Below are 17368 nucleotides of genomic sequence, written 5' to 3'. Positions count from 1 at the left end.
TTATAACTCTCCCTTCTCTATATCTATTATTATTATTATTATACAGGATTTATATAGCGCCAACAGTTTGCTCAGCACTTTACAATATAACGGAAGACATTACAGCAACAATACAGTTCAATACAAGCTCCTTGGAGCTTATCTAAAATTAAAATAAAAATGTTTGGGCTTTAGTTCTACTTTAACCACTTGCCTACTGGGTCAATGTTTAAATTTTTCACATACATGGTAAAAATCTGGATTTTATGGGGCAAGTTACCTTAAACCCCCAATCAAATATATACTGTATTTTCTGAATGCAGGGGCTCTATATAATAAATCTATGGTAGTTGCATTTTTTCATGTCACACAATATTTGCACAACTGTTTATCAAATTCACATATGCCTTAAAGTGATTCTAAAAGGCTCAAGGTTTTTTATTTACCATAAAGCGATTCTAAAGGTTAAGTGTTTTTTTTTTGTAAAATAACAAACATGTCTATACTTATCTGCTGTGTGGAGTGGTTTTGCACAGAGCAGCCTGGATCCTCCTCTTCTCGGGTCCTCTGAAGGTTCTCCTGGCCCCTCCCTTCTGTCTGGTGCCCCCACAGCAAGTAGCTTGCTATGGGGGCACCCACTGCTCCATGTGTCCATTCACACATGGAGCCGTGGCTTGGCCCCGCCCCCTCTCTCCTTATTGGCTAACTGGATGTGATTGACAGCAGCGGGAGCCAATTACTTTTGCTTGCTGTCTCAGCTAATGAGGAGGCAGAAACTTGGGACTGCCGAAGCTGTTGTTCACTCTGCTGGATTGCGATGGGGCTCAGGTAAGTAGTGAGGGGGCTGGGGGCACTACAGCACACAAGTTTTTTACCTTCATGCATGAAAAACCTTGAACCTTTACAACCACTTTAACCACTTCCGGTCCGGACACTTTTACGCCCTTCCTGCCCAGGCCAATTTTCAGCTTTCAGTGCTATCACACTTTGAATGACAATTGCACGGTCATGCAACACTGTACCCATATGAATTGTTTAGCATTTTTTGGAGACAGATAAAACTTTATTTTGGTGGTATTTATTCACCACTCGGATTTTTATTTTTTTGCTATGTAAATGAAAAAGTCCAAAATTTTGAAAAGAAGTGTTTTTCTTATAAAAGTTTGCAAATAAATAGTATTTCATTATAAATCTTGGCCAAAATGTATTCCGTTATCTTTTTAGTAAAAAAAAAAAACCCAAATTAATTTATAAGCAAAAATTATAATTTCTAAACATTTTTTTACATTTATTTTTTATTTTGTTTATATTATTGTTTTTTTTTTTTTTTTTTTTTACATACTGTCACCCTAGCAGCACAGTGCCACCATGGTGACACTGTACTACTTGTGGGGGGTGATGAAGATTTGTTTTTTGTTTTTTTTACACTGATTGCTTTTACACCCATAAAGGCTGTAAAAGCAATCATTTCTCCTTCTCTCTAGCTGCATTCTTGCAGCCATTGAGAACTACTGTGTGAGCTGTGATTGGTCACAGCTTGTCACATGGTACAAGGCTGTTGTGAATTGCTTTGTACCATGTGACATTTGTGATCATTCACAGATTTCACACGTAGTAAGCAATGATGTCAGAAGTGACATCTTGCTTACTACTCTGCATGTGATCACTGATTGGCCAATCAGTGATCACATGATCGGGACCGCACACAGAGGTCCTGTGTGACGATCAGTGTTCCACTGTGTCCGGAGGACACAGCGGGCACCGGAGGGGAAACGGCGACCCGACCCTGCACTGCCACTGTCTGGCCGTTTATATACAATGGCTGGACGGGAAGTGGTTAAATCAATATTAAAGGCTCAGTTTTTATTAATTAAAAATAACAAACATGTTATACTTACTTGCTCTGTGCAATGGTTTTGCATGGAGCAATCCCATTTCCCTACCAGTCCTCCTGGCCCCTCCCCCCTCTTGATTGTCCCCATAGCAAGCTGCTTGTTATTGGGACACTCGTGCATGCTCGCTCCAAGCCCCGCTGTGTGTGTCTATTGACCCCCAACCTCTTTCTCGTCATTGGCTGTGATTGACAGCAGCCAGTGTCTCCTGTTGCTGTGTCTGAGCCAGTGAGGAAGGAGACAATGGGGAGAGCCGATGCACCTTTGCACATCGATGGATCGAGATCAGGCTCAGGTAAGTATTTGGGGGAGGGGAGCAGCACACAGAAGGTTTTTTACTTTCATGCATAAAATGAATAAAGGTAAAAAAAAACCTTTAGCCTTTTACAAGCACTTTAATGCATTCACTTCATTTTTGTTAAAAAAAACCTCCAGCCCCCCTAATACTTACCTGAGCCCGCTCTCAATCCAGTGCTGTGCCCGAGAACAGCATTTCTCTCAGCTCTCTTACTACTCACAGGGCAGATTGTTAGCAGCAAGACCCATTGGCTCATACTGATTTCAAACAAATCATGTTACTAGGAAGTGACTTCCTATGGGGGCAGTCGCCAAAGAGGAACAGCCAGGAGTGCCAAAGGAGGACCCAAGAAGAGGATCAGGGCTGCTCTGTGCAAAACTATTGCACAGAGCAGGAAAGTATAACATGTTTATTATTTAAAAAAAAAATAGAAAAATGAAGGTTTACAATCACTTTAATTTCATCTATACTTCTACTATTTGTTGCGATAACGCTACAAGTTTTTCAATACAAATGAAGGGATGGACACCACTCAACTAACCCCAGGAGTCCAATGTTGAGGAATGGCCCTGATGTGTTTTGCCCCACCCACCTACCTCTGTGACCAAGCCCCCCCATTAGGCAGGGCAAAACACATCAGAAGGCATGGCCTGTACAGCGGCTGAGGCCATTCCTCAACATTGGACTCCTAGGGTCAGTTGAGCAGCGTCCATTTCTTCACAGTATTGGCTGACACTGGAATCGTTCAGACTCATGCTCCCCTCTTCTCAATTGCCAGTAGGGTGATCCTTTTCCTTCCATCCATAACTTGGAGCGGCACCATAAGGTATACTTTTCACTAGCTACAAGTTTTTTGTTTCTATACTGAAATTATCCTTGTGGTTAAGTTTAGGCATATCCTTTCTAACATATAGGGTGACCGATGGGAGTCGGACGGTTTCGAAAAAACAGTACTCCAAAGATTTTCAACTCAAAATGTATTTATTTTTACAAAAACAGGAGGTCAAGACATGCCATTTGAGTTACTTATTAAGTTATGAACAATAATGTAATTTAGATGACAACCATCCTCTTGAATGCAGCTTTCAATCCTTCACTTGAAATTGTCCATCACTTGGGCCAACAGCTGTTGATCAACCATGAGCACTTCTTGTCAGATGGCATCCTTCAATTCATTCAAATAACAGGGTTTATGAGTGTACACATGGCTCTTCAGGTACCCCTATATTGCACACTTTGAGCAATGTTGTAATGTCCACTGCTTCATTGTGACTGAATTGGCATTCAGGTGGGGAGGAAAAGACTCCTAGCTCGTCCCCCTCCTGTCAACACTTACTGTGTACTACCAGTTCTAAAAACGTCCAACTCCTGTCAGCCTGTATAAATTGGAACTATAATTTCAGTTTGAAAAAAATGCTGGCTGAATAGTGTCTCCCAGATATTTGGAAGAGGGTAGGAGGATGAGGAAATCAAGCCATTAAATATCAGTGCTGTGGGTGAGACAGCAGTTATTGCCCTTCCAGATGATTCATGATATCCCAAATGCAGATAGCAGATGGCAAAGTCTGTTCAGGGTAGGGCAAACAGATGAATAAACACATAAAGAGTCAGTCAACCCTGGGTGTTGTTCTTGCTGAGTGTAGCTTTCCAGGGAAAGATTGCTAAGTTTGTTTCCTTCAATTCTTTTTCATACCTAGTAGCAAGTTCTTTTCAAGGCTGTGTGTAACTGAGGTGTTGATTTGCATGGCTTTTATTTATATGTGACTATTATACTGGAAATCTTTATTCACTGACTTTGATATTGACCTGGTAGCCACATAATGGTGCTACGAGTTAAAGCCAGTTATACACATATTCTCAAAGAGTATTGTAAAGTATTGTTAATCATTTAACCCTCCCTGCCTTCCCTCCTCACCTTCAGGCGCTCCCTGAAAACCCACCTCGTCAGGGAAGCCTACCCCACCCTTACCTAACATCCGTCCTCCTTCATTCCTCCTACCACTCCATCCCCCACAGCCACTTTCTCCTGTACCACTACCCCCTCCTTCCTAGATTGTAAGCTCGAAAGAGTAGGGCCTTCTAACCCCTCGTGTGCTGTTTGTTGTTGTATTGTTTCGTGTATTGTTCCCCCCCCCTCTATTGTACAGCGCTGAGCAAACCCTTTGGCGCTATATAAACTCGATGTAATAATAATAATAATAACCAACTGCTAATGCAATGCAGTTGTATATGGCCAGTCCTTCTTGTACCTGCTGCATTTTGCAGCTCATATATTATGTAGGAATAAGTCCCCATTCACCTGAAATAAATAATCTGTGTCATCTTTGTATCTGCTCCGTTGTTTCTGTGTCTTGTGCTATTGGAACTCTCAAGCCATGTCCACTATGTTGGTTTCTTCCTGGGACCTCTGCCACTTGCCACAATTTATGTAATGGGCATCACTGGGGTCATAGAGATTCTTGTGAGGCCTCACCAGGCAGATGAAAGTCTCCACATTCAGTATTGGTAGTCCTGAATCCTCAATTTCATTCAGAGGCCTAAGGTTGCTAGGAGGAAGAAACTGGTTGTTAGGAGCAAAAAACAAAACAAAACATGATTTTCCTACATTTTTAGACAGCCCGGTCAAGGTCTTTTTTTGATGGCAAAAATTATGCAATTCTGCCCAAAGAAAGCTAATTTTTTGTACAACAAGCAGCAGCACAATACTTAGGTGTGAATGGACAACCATTAAATATAATGGGAATCATCATGTTGAGTGTTTTCCTGCTTGGTCCACACTCACTGATTGGTTGATTGTTACTGCAGTTAGTAAAGGGGAGACTGCAGGTGTAGTATAGGAGTTGGTCAGAGACTGCAGGCGTAGTCCAGGAGTTGGTCATTCTCTGAAAGTAGCAGAATGTATTTTGGGGTGTAATTCCACATATACCCATGGCATGTGTGAGCAATATATCATGTAAGTGACAACTTTGTGTAAAAAAAAACAACAAAAAACATAATGTAATTTTCCAAAAACTTGTGGAGAAAAAAAAAAATCTTCCATGGACTCAACATGCCTCTCAGCAGATAGCTTGGGTTGTCTACTTTTTGAAAAGGGGTCATTTTGGGGTGTTTGTACTATCCTGGTATTTTAGCACCTGAAGAAATGTGATAGGCAGTCAGAAAGTAAAAGTTCTGTAAATTACAGTATCTATACCATAGTTTGTAGACGCTATAACTTTCACAGAAAGCAATCAATATGCACTTATTGGGATTTTTTTTTACCAAAGACATGTAACAGAATACATTTTGGAATAAATTTATAACTAAGTTTGAGTTTACTATATATTTTTATAGCTGAAGTATTGTATTTTTCAAAATTTTCAGTCTTTTGTGTTTACAGTGCAAAAAATAAAAAGCACTAAAAAGCGCACAGGTAATCAAATACCACCAAAAGAAAGCTCTATTTGTGTGGAAAAAAGGACATAAAATTTGTTTGGGTACAGCATTGCATGACTGCGCAATTTCCAGTTAAAATGACGCAGTGCCGAATAGCAAAAAATGGCCTGGTCAGGAAGGGGGGTAAATCCTCTGGAGGGCAAGTGGTTAAAGAAAGCCCATTCAGTGATTCCATTACATCTCTGCTCCTGCTTGTAATAGCAGTTTGAGAATTCCACTGAATGTCAGGCATGTTGAAGTCATCCATATTCACCACCTCCCCCGTGGAGGGGGAGTACTGTGTACTTCCTGTTCGTGTGGTGATAGTTTAGCATATAAGGCATGGGGTTAGTACTGGCATGACCCCCTGATGAAGTCACATGACTTAATGACACATAACACATAGGGAGGAGCTGGAGACATCACGCTGCACAAACAGGAAGTACATGGTCAGGCCACTTTGGTGGTTGGTTTCAACTACACAAGCCTGTATTTCATGTGCACTGGATCTGTGCACCAAAAAAGCTGAGTGTATTATATTTTTTTCAAAAAATGGCTAGTTTTAAGCGAAGAGCACTATATTTCTTTATTTGTTCCAAATTTATTGAAAACATCTCACCAAGGATTGCTGAGGATGGAAATGGATTGAGAAGCCCCAGTGACCTGGAGGAAACCAGTACTCTTGTGATATAGGTGACCCGACTACAAGGGGCAGGCGCGTGGGACCTTGTTGTGAGGTCTATCAGAAAGGTGAAAGTATATTACTGTCGGTGGATGGATATCTACAGTTGGTGATCATATAAACGAAGATTTTAGAAACGAAGAGCACATGTACTGTTATACATAGTTGATTGACTGCACGGTTGGATTTTTGGACATAGAGGATTCTTCTTTGGATTGTTTCAGATATATGGTGATTAGTTAAACATATTTTATGGATAATTTTATGTTTTGATATATACGCATATGATACATGTATGTCTGCTGAACATACTTTATTATAAGATCAATTTTTATGTGTTTTTTTTTTTATGTTTTGTAGTTATGGGTGTGGATTGTTTCAGATATACAGGGATGAGTTAAATGCATATATTTTACGCATGATTCTATGTTTTGACATATACACATATGATACACACAAGTCCACTAAACATACTTTATTATAAGATTTAGTTTGAGTATTGTTACAATCTCCTAGATTGTAAACTCGAAAGAGCAGGGCCCTCGATCCCCTCATGTTTTGCGTTGTATTGTTATTGTTCTGTCCCCCATTGTAATGTACAGCGCTTAGCAAACTATTGGCGCTTTATAAATACTCTATAATAATAATATATTGTGATGACAAACGCATATGTTCTACGCATGTTCTATGTTTGAACATAAACGCATAGGATATACGCAGGGCTGCTGTTAGAAACCACAGGGCCCCATCCAGCCAACCTGACAGGGCCCCCTAAAAACCCCCCAAAAAACCCAGTTTACTACGCTTCAGTTATGAATGAACACAATGCATGATCGGTACCAATCCCTCATTGCGTTCATTCAGGAAAGTAAGGGGCTGGTAAATGTGACATATTTACCGGACCTTCCCTCAATCTCCATCCTGAAGGATCCTATCGCGTGACTGCAGTTGCTGGTGGAAAGGAGAGGAGGGAAGCCGGCAGCACTGCAGGGGTGGGGGAACACAGGGGGCCTGGGAAGCAAAAGGAAATATATGGTGCACAGGGTGGGTGATGGGTGCGGCAGGGGGGTGAATTACTGAAGTCAATCCCATGTATGGCTCTCTCTGCAACAGATTAAAGCCAGCAGGAGGGAGAGGAGAAGAAGCTGTCTTTCAGCTGCTGCAGAGAGCTATACAGGGGACCAGTTCCAGTAATTGCAACTCCGCCATGTCAATTACCCTTCCTGCCCACAAATCTGATTCACCCAGCTGCCTGGGACCCTTACAGGAGGACTGGTGGCACCCCCTTATACACGACCCTGGATATACGCATGCCCAACCAATTCACTTTATTATATAATTTTATGTGATATTGCATGGCCCATGAGAATTTATCACTAGGAAGATTTGGTACTGCGTGCCACTGAGTCACTTATAGTATGGACTAATGCAGTTGCAGTTTGACCTGAATTTTGCATGGTCTGTATTTCTGCTACTACTACTGCCACAAAATTAATACTTTCCGCTTTGCAAGCTAAGTACCGTGTCATTTGTTGCCAAGATGGATTAATGTTTGTCATTGTGATTTACATCACTGGACAAAGTGTTTGATGGATTTAAATCATGGGAATTTTCTTCTTTTAAATAAAGGACTTTTCCAAATGTGTGGTGTGTTATCTCCATTTAATTAATTTTTTTGTGAATGAATAACCAGGGGTACTTTGTACCTTACTTATTCACCTAGGGGGGCTGGATATTTGGGGACCACTTTATTCAAATGGGCTTTCATTTTCCTCCCAGAAATCCACTTGGTGGGTAGAAAAATATTGTCCCTTCATGGACATTGGGTGAGACAATCCTTCCACACCACAAATTCCAGTTATGCCAGGGAGGGTTATCCATACTTCTACAGATTGTTGCAATGCAAAATCGAACGTTTTATTACTGACCCTAAAGGCCATTATATTATTTTGCTTCTTGACATTCATGCTTGATTGGTTGCCTTTGTTAATATCTATGTACCTTCTCCTTTTACTACTACTATTCTATACATGGTAATTGACAAATTGTGCCTTTCTCTATTTCCCTGATTGTGATAGCTTGAGACTTTAATAATATCTTAGACAGGGCCTTAGATACTTCCAACTCCACTAGATTGCCTGACCCAGATCTCTCCGAATGGGCCACGGTCCTCAATCTTAAAGAGATTTGGCGATGGAAGAACCCATATGGCAGACATTTCTCATATAGGATAGACCTCCGCTTTTTGTACCTCTGCTACCCTATCCAACGGCATTGTACTTTCCGCCAGGAGTCTCAGATGATTCTACGCTAGAGGTCGTTCTGCGGCTTGGGGGGGGGGGGTCTGTGGCGCACTGCGGGAGGCTGGATGCCCATTGGCTTAAAGATAACAAGGTGGAAGAGGCTGTAACAGGGAAACTTACTCAATACTAGGAACTCAATAAAGACTCGGGTTGCCCCCTTGGCAACGTAGCTTTTAAGGCAAAGGAGACCCTCCTCTCTTGACACCAATTAGAAACCACTCTCCAAACCGTTGCATACATTTTTCTAGTGACAAGCTTTCTACTGAGGAGGAGAGTCTCGACCGCCCTCTCAAAGCACGCACTTTTTCTAAGGATCTCCCTTGCAAGAGCCAGGCCGTCAGGCAAAAAAGTCCTGGATTGGGGTGTAGGACTAGTCTCTGCAAGAGTAGATCCTGCCTGACTGGCAGATGCTGCGGTGGAGAAACTGACCATCTCTTCAAGGTAGCGAACCAGGCTCATCTGGGCCACAGAGCCACCAAGATCGGGCTGCAGCCTGACCAGCTTAATTTCTGCAGTACACACGGGATCGAGGCCAGAGAGGGGAATGCATATGCCAGACTGGAGTCCCAATCTTGGGACAGAGCATCCACCCCCTCAAACACCTGCTCCCAGGTCAGGGAAAAAAGAACACCCCACTTTTCTGTTCCTCCTGCAAGCAAAAAGGTCCATTTACAGCCTGCCAAAAACCTAACTTAGCTATAAAAGACCTCGGCATTCAGTTCCCATTCTCCTTGGCGGATCAGCTGCCAGCTGAGAAAATTTGCATCTGTATTGGCAGACCCCTTTATATGGACCGCCAACGCTGAAGGAACCCTGCTCTCTGCCCATACCAGAACCTTCTGGGCAAGGTCCAGTAGCTTCCCAGGATCTGGTGCCCCCGTGATGATTCAGGTATGCTACTGTTGACAGAACCTGAACCTCCTTTCCCAGAATCCTGTCCTAGAAAGCCTTCAGAGCCTGACCCACAGCCAGAAGCTTTCGGTAATTGGAGGAGTTCCCCCTCAGGTGCGGCTCCCAAGCACTTGCGTCAGTGGTCAATCTGACCAGGTCCCACTACGCCCAAGGTCACCCTTCCACCAGATTCTCTAGCCTGAGCCACCATCCCATCAAATCCTTACTCTTTCCAAGAGAGAAACATTCCCATCCAAAGATTCCCCCTTCCTGTCCCAGGAGGAGAGCAGGAAGAACTGCAGTTCCCTGGAATGTAACAGAACCCTCTCCTCGGCCGCAATACAGGCTGTCATGAGCCCTAGGACTGTCATGGTGTGCCTCCTGCAACATTCTGGTAATCCTACCAGCCTGGAAACCACTCCCACTACTTTCTCGCTCTTTTCTTGGGGTAAAACGAGCTTCTGGACTCTGGAGTCCACAAAATAACCTAGGAACACCTTGGTCTGGAATGGAATCAACACAGACTTTTCTCGATTAACAATCCACCCCAGAGACTCCAAGGCGTAAATCACCTTCTCCAAGTCTCTCGAGACTTACTGATGTGAGTGGCCATAAGCAGGTCATCCAGGTATAGGATTAGCACGACCCCGAGATTCATGTCATTTGGGATCCTTACTGGTGGGTTTCAGGCCAGAGAAAAGGAGACTCCCTTTCTGCTTGCCCTTGTTAACCCATTTCTTGACCAAGTCCTTCCTAGGTCTATGTTGGCTCTGATTAAGGGGGGCCCCAAAAAAACTTCTTCCCCCTATCTTTATCCTTTGCAGAAAACCTTTTCCTCTTCGTGGAAGACCTAGACAAAACCTAATCTAAGCCTGATCCAAACAGTAAGGAGCCTTTAAAGCCACACAGCTAGGATCTAGAGGTCTGGTCCCTCGCCCAAGCCTTAACCCAAATTGCCCTCCTAGCTGAATTGAGAAGGACAGCTGTCTTGGCTGATGCAGATTCTCAAAACCACAGCATCCACCAAGTAGGCAACCGCCTTACGGATTACTTCTGGAGTCTAACACCCCCTCTTGTTGGGCTTCCCCCTTTTTCCTTGGTACCCCGAGGGACATGGTCTATTACCCTATGCATCCAAGCATTCGCATTCCTAGCTATGCAGGCAGATGCCAAGGCCAGGGCCATAGCATTGGCATCCCAGGCTCTACACAACAGTGTCTCCGACCTCCTGTCCATCTGATCTCTAATATTACCTGAGTACTCAAAGAACAGGTCTGATTTTTTTTTTTTTAGAGACTTGTGACAGAGTGGCATCCAACTTGGGAATTTTGAAGAACTTTTCCTCTTCTTCCTCCCCAAAAGGATAATGTCGTTTCCAGGTTTTGAGTTTCAAACCTCTCTGTCAGGATCCTTCCATTCTCTCAAAATAACATCCCTGAAAGTCTGATGCACAGGCAACACTTTTGACTGCGACCTGACCAACCCCCTGTACATTTTGTCCTGGGCTGAAATCTGAGTCAGAGGTTCTGGGATGTCTTCAGAGGCATAGATAGCCCTCAGGGGACCCTCCATATCCTCCACTGCAAACAGGTGTCTACCTGGCCTGGATTTCTCACTAACCTGGCTAGCCCTATACAGGTCCTCCACATCTTCAAGGGAGCTTTGGTCTGAGCCCCCAGCCTCCTGCAAGTCTTCCTCATCATTAAGCTGGGAAGATGGGGGCCCTAGACTCCCCCCACTGCCGCTTAGTCGCAATATCTTGCTAGGAAGATGAACCTTCCTGAGAGTATGTCCTGCCAGGGATGCCTGGGCTGTCTTAAAGGATTGCAAGGTGGCCAGCATATCAATCTGCACCAACAAAAAAACCCTTCATAACCGCAGAGGTCTCTTTTCCCGATAACTTGTGGATAACACTTATTACAAAAAGGCCTGGCATGGTCTTGCGGTACCTTATTGCAGCAACCACACCGTTTGGAGTGGGAGGGAGCTTTGGATTTAGGTGCCTTGTGAGCGATTTCTTGGGCAGTTCTAGTTGATTCTGGGGAAACAGCAAAAATAAACAAGACCCCCAGTCACTCCTACAGGGGAGTAGGTAAGGTTCACTGCCCCCTCTTTTCAACCCTCTGTCAGCTGAGACAGACTCCCCCCCCCCCCCCGTGGTCTTCTCACTGGCTGTAGCCACAGAATGTTAGTCTCCCTCGATGATACAAAGAGACCTTCCAGACCAATGCCACCTCCACTGGGTACCCAGATCTCTTGTTGTCTGGTCCAGCTTCTGGCGGCAGATTCAGTGGCCACATGGGGACATAAATGCCAGCTGCCATAGCCATCTTAAAACCAGCAACTCCACCCCTCACCAGAAGTAGAGCCGTGAATGCGGCTTGGTCCCGGCTGCTTCCAGAAATGTACAATAGCATTAAGCCCTAGCAAAAACCGATCTGCCCCATCCGCACATGCGCTGAGTGCATTCCTGGCCACCGTCCACCTCCTATCGCTGGATGCCTTCCTGGGGATGTGGCTTCGCCACCCGGTCTTCTCTCGGCCCAGCCCCCCTGCTGACAGGAGAAAAATTTTGAGGTTCTGGTCCTGGGGCACCAGGCACACTCCCCTTGTGCCTGGAAAGCCCCACACCTAGGCAACTCCTGGAGTGGGTGAATTCCCTGGCTACCACAGTGTGACCCTCCCCAGGCTTGCTGTTTAAGCCTCCAGGGGGCCTTCCATGTTTTGCTGTAGAATGAGGGGAAGGATGGGGAATTTAAACAATGCTTTTTTGATTGTGTTTCCTGTCAGGTGGAGCTAGTCATCTCTCAGGTGTGCTGTCCTGGAAGATGACTGGAGAAAACAGATACATTGTCTGCAAAACTGCAATGTTAGCAAAATCAGGCTTGATCTCTGATAGGACTGGCAGGTAATTTTGTGTGTAGCATGAAAGCAGTCCCATTGTTAGCCAGGAACTCTTTTTCCTGTAGTCGCCACTAGGTACCTGAAAAGTTAGTGCCCAAGTTAGTGCCCAAAATGTCAAAAAAATGATACACTAGTAACGAGGCGTACAGGATTCTCAGCACGACAGATGTGAGCAAAGCAAAGGCCTCACTGTCAGAATCAGGCTCAGAATATGAGCCTGTAGAAAAGTGCGACACCCTGACAGCTAACTTGGACGATGAATAGCTCCACGCTAAAATCAGGCTTACATAACCCCATGTTGCTGAAGTGCTAGAAACACATAATTATACTCAGATGCAGCGGGGCGCAAGTACTAGCGCTGCACTACTTTTTTGTGATCTTGCAAGCATCAGCAGCATAGTACATCCTGGCACCAGCAGTGCATGTAGTACCTGCCCCAGAAATTTGCAGATGTTTTTACGCCCCAACAAAACATCTGCATAGACAAGTCTCTTGTACATTTTACTGACAGGCTTCCAATCAAGCAATACCTCCCTGGTAAGCATGCCAGTTGTGGGGTCAAAATATATAAGCTCTGTGAAAGGGCCACAGGCTATACATACTATAAAATATATATTCATTGACTTAAACCCAAAAACCCACAATTATAGTGAAAAGATCAAAACCCAAAGAGATTACCCAAAAAATAAAAAATATCAAATATATATAAAAGAACAAATATAAATAAAGTCCCAATATGCAAAGTGTCCAAATAATGTGTCGAAACAAATCCCTGTGTGTTGGAGGTCTGGAGAGTAACGGTGCACTTCAGGTGTCCCCCAGAGCTACGAAGTGATAGTGCTGGATAGGAGTAGCAAGGGGGAATTACCTGGTGATTGGGAGACCCTCTACACACAGAAAGGGGATCGCATACTGGGCATGAGGAGTTGGATACTGTCTTGCTGATCTTATCATTTTTATATGTAAGTGGCTACAATAAATTTTATATGATTATAATTCACATACTGATTCCTGGTCTGTTTGTGAGGTCCTGAGGAACAAGAGGATACCAATCTAAGGACACTCTGTACATATGTGGTTGATTACAAGCTGGAATTTGTTTGTTTTAGGGTAATTATGCACTTTATATATAGTTTGCAGTGATATTTATAAAATTTAATTTTTTTTTTTTTTCTCTCACGTGAGTGCTGTGACACTGGAGTGTTTTTTTTTTTGCATGATACACGTGTGGCACTTTAGTTCTGGGATTTAAAAGGTAATATACTATGTTGAGATTTTGTTTTTTGAGGTATTTGAAGAGCACCTGTAATTGATTTGCATCTTCTTCAGTGGAGTAGGAAGCGTCTTCCTATCAAGAAATTGATCTTTGTTTGGACACATTATTTGGACACTTTGCATATTGGGACTTTATTTATTTTTGTTCTTTTATATATATTTGATATTTTTTATTTTTTGGGTAATCTCTTTGGGTTTTGATCTTTTCACTATAATTGTGGGTTTTTGGGTTTAAGTCAATGAATATATATTTTATTAGTACTTCAGGGGAAGGATATTGATATGACTTTAAGGGATTTTTGAGGATTTTTTTATATATATATATATATATATATATATATATATATATATATATGTGTGTGCTGATTTATACTTATTCAGGCTATACATACTGCTTTAGATTTTATGAGGGAAAAGACAGTCTAGTGGGGTCCTCAGCCTACATGGGGAGCAGTGGAGGGATAGTGTGGGACTTGTTGTCACCCTTGTTCAATATGGGGTACCATTTGTACGTGGACAACTTTTATGCAAGCATGCCACTTTAGAAATTTGTTCCTTAAAAAAATTGGCTGCTGTGGCATTATGCAACCTAATCACAGGAGCTTCCACTAACTGCTCATTAACACTTCACTTAGAAAAGGGGAGAAAGTCTGCTTGCGGAATGAAGAACTACTAGCAATAAAATAGACAAATGTGATGTATTCACCTTGTCTTCCATTCACCCAGACACAATGGTCCAAATTTACACAGCATTTGGTGTCACTGAAATGCCTCCCTGTATCCACAATTATAATCTAAATTTGGGAGGTGTAGACTTCAACAACCAAAAGATGAAGCCATATTTAGCCTCCCGCAGAGCTAGACACTTGAACAATAAGTGTATACACTGTATATTTATTTCAATTCTTTCAATACAATGCAATTGTTATTTACAAAGTTACTGTTAGAACTGGATCCTTCCTAAAACTTCAGGAAGCAATCATCTCAGTCCTTTTGTGTCAAGAAGGTGCTGTTGCCCAAAGCCCAAATCCAGATGCAGTTACTCAGCTGCATGACAGGCATTTTCCAGATGTCCTCCAACCTACCCCAACACAGAAGTCACCTCAAAAAACAGTGGTAATTGTTAAATGACACCTATTTGTTAAATTATTTTAAATTGTTAAATTTAATTAATATGGTAAATTATTATGTTAAATTACACCTATTTTTTGGTCCCTCCTGAATGGACAAACCTGGCCTCTGCACCAAGGACTAATTTTGTCGCTACCAAACCATAGTGAACTATTAAACTAGGGTACAGCAGGGCACAATATAGAGGTCCACACAAGGCTGCACAAGAAGGGTCTCTAAAGATGTTAGGTAGTCAGGAAACTATCTATTACATTTTGAGAGATTCTAAAATCAAAAGCTGGAAAGGTTATTGTTCTAAAAAAAAAAATTGTTTTATTGCGTTAATGTTATATTGTTGCTGTGTGTTATTTTTAGCTGTCGTTTGCTTTGCAGGGCCGCCAATCAGCTGCAGCACTGGTCTGTGTGTTCCCAAAGTAGCAGGGTGCTTCTCTCAGAATACATACATCAGTGCCTACAGCACTGCAGGGGAGATTTCTCCATCTACAGTTACAGTTACAGTTGAAACTGTCCATAATTCCCTCTACCTTGACTAAGGCCCCAGTTCCAGCTGAATAAAAACAGCCCCAAAGCATGATGCTGCCACCACCATGCTTCACTGTGGGTATGGTGTTCTTTTGGTGATGTGCAGAGTTGTTTTTGTGCCAAACATATCTTTTGGAATTATGGCCAAAAAGTTCAACCTTGGTTTCATCAGACCAGAACGCATTTTCCCACATGCTTTTGGGAGACTTCAGATGTGATTTTGTAAAATTTAGCCAGGCTTGGATGTTTTTCTTCATAAGAAAAGGCTTCTGTCTTGCCCCTCTACCCCATAGCCCAGACATGATGACTACGGGAGATTGTTGTCACATGTACCACACGGCCAGTAATTGTCAGATATTCCTGCAGCTCCTTTAATGTTGCTGTAGGCCTCTTAGCAGCCTCCCAGATCAGTTTTCATCTTGTTTTTTTCATAAATTTTGGAGGAACATCCAGTTCTTGGTAATGTCACTGTTGCGCCATATTTTCTCCACTTGATGACGGTCTTCACTGTGTTCCATGGTATATCTAATGCTTTGGAAATTCTTTTGTACCCTTTTCCTGACTGATACCTTTTAACAATGAGATCCCTCTGATGCTTTGAAAGCTCTCTGCAGACCATAGCTTTTGCTGCAGGATGTGATTAAGAAAATGTCAGGAAAGACCTATTAGAACAGCTGAACTTTATTTGGGGTTAAATCAGAGGCACTTTAACTGATGGCAAGTATACAGACTCCTATTTAACATGATTTTGAATGTGATTGCTTAATTCTGAACACAGCTACATCCCCAGTTATAAGAGCGAGTGCATACTTATGCAACCACATTATTTTATTTTTTATGTTTACTTCTCCCCCCCCCCCCCCCCAATAGATTTCAGTTTGATTTTCAATTGAGTTGTACAGTTTTATAGGTCACATTACAGATGGAAAAAGTTCTGAAATTATGTTTGTCTCATTTTAACAGAGGTGTGCAGACCTTTTATATCCACTGTATTTAAATGTCTGTTTACTTTAAATATTTGGTAATGTGCAGATGCTTTCCACATGGGTGGATAACTGAAGTGCATATTCACACAATTTTTCAAATGCAGATTCAGAGGTTTTAATAAATTAGCCATCAAGTCTCTACTAGTTAGGAAGCATGGTACCTTTTCTCTGTTACATAGTCTGGCTCAAAAAAGACAAAAGTTCATCTAGTTCAACCATTTAAAAAAAAAAAAAAAAAGTTATAATCCTATACCCACAGTTGATCGAGAGGAAGGCAAAAAAAACCCAGCAAAGCATGATCCAGTTTGCTCCTACATGGGGAAAAATTTCCTTCCTGAGCCCCCAAATGGCAATTGAATATTCCCTGGATCAACTTTACCTATAAATGTTAGTATCCAGTTATATTCTCTAGGAAAGAATCTATGGCTTTTTTTAAAGCAATCCACTGAGCTGGCCAGAACCAACTCGAGAGAATCTAGTCCACATTATCACAGCTCTTACTGTGAAGAAACCTTTCCGTATTTGGAGATTAAATTTTTATATTTCTTTTCCTCCAGACATAAAGTGTGCCCCCTTGTCCTTTGTGATGACCTCAGGGTGAATAACTCTACACCAAGTTCACTATATGAATCACTGATGTATTTATACATGTTGATCATATCCCCCCTTAAGCTCCTTCTCAAGAGAAAATAAAAATGTATTTCCTTTAATCTTTCCGCATAGCTGAGCTCCTCCATGCCTCTTTTCAGTTTGGTTGTCCTTCTCTGCACTTTCTCCAGTTTCCCAATATTCTTTTTGTGAATTGGTGCCCAAAACTGAACTGTTATCTCCAGATGAGGTATTACTAATGATTTGTACAGGGGTAATATATCTCTCTCTGGAGTCTATACCTCTTTAACCCCTAGATACCGAGCGCATGCAAATATGCAGCCTCCCGGCATCTGGGCCTTGATGCCGAGCGGCCACATATTTGCATGCTATTAGAAAATACATATGTACTGAGATCGCATGCCCTGCGCACTCACAGCACATACAGTGAAGAAAATAAGTATTTTATCCCCTGCTGATTTTGAATGTTTGCCCACTCACAA

At 42.5% G+C, this 17368-nt stretch overlaps 1 pseudogene; it reads right to left on the bottom strand.

The window, feature by feature from the left end:
• Positions 1 to 4537: 4537 nt before the first annotated feature.
• On the bottom strand, positions 4538 to 11301 carry LOC149435028 (uncharacterized; annotated as a pseudogene).
• Between the last annotated feature and the right edge of the window lie 6067 nt (positions 11302 to 17368).

The sequence above is a fragment of the Staurois parvus genome, unplaced genomic scaffold, assembly GCF_062004578.1.
Source record: "Staurois parvus isolate SC_StPar_1 unplaced genomic scaffold, SC_StPar_1.0 ptg001622l, whole genome shotgun sequence".
Classification (NCBI taxonomy): Eukaryota; Metazoa; Chordata; class Amphibia; order Anura; family Ranidae; genus Staurois; species Staurois parvus.
This window is presented reverse-complemented; position numbering and strand designations above follow the sequence as displayed.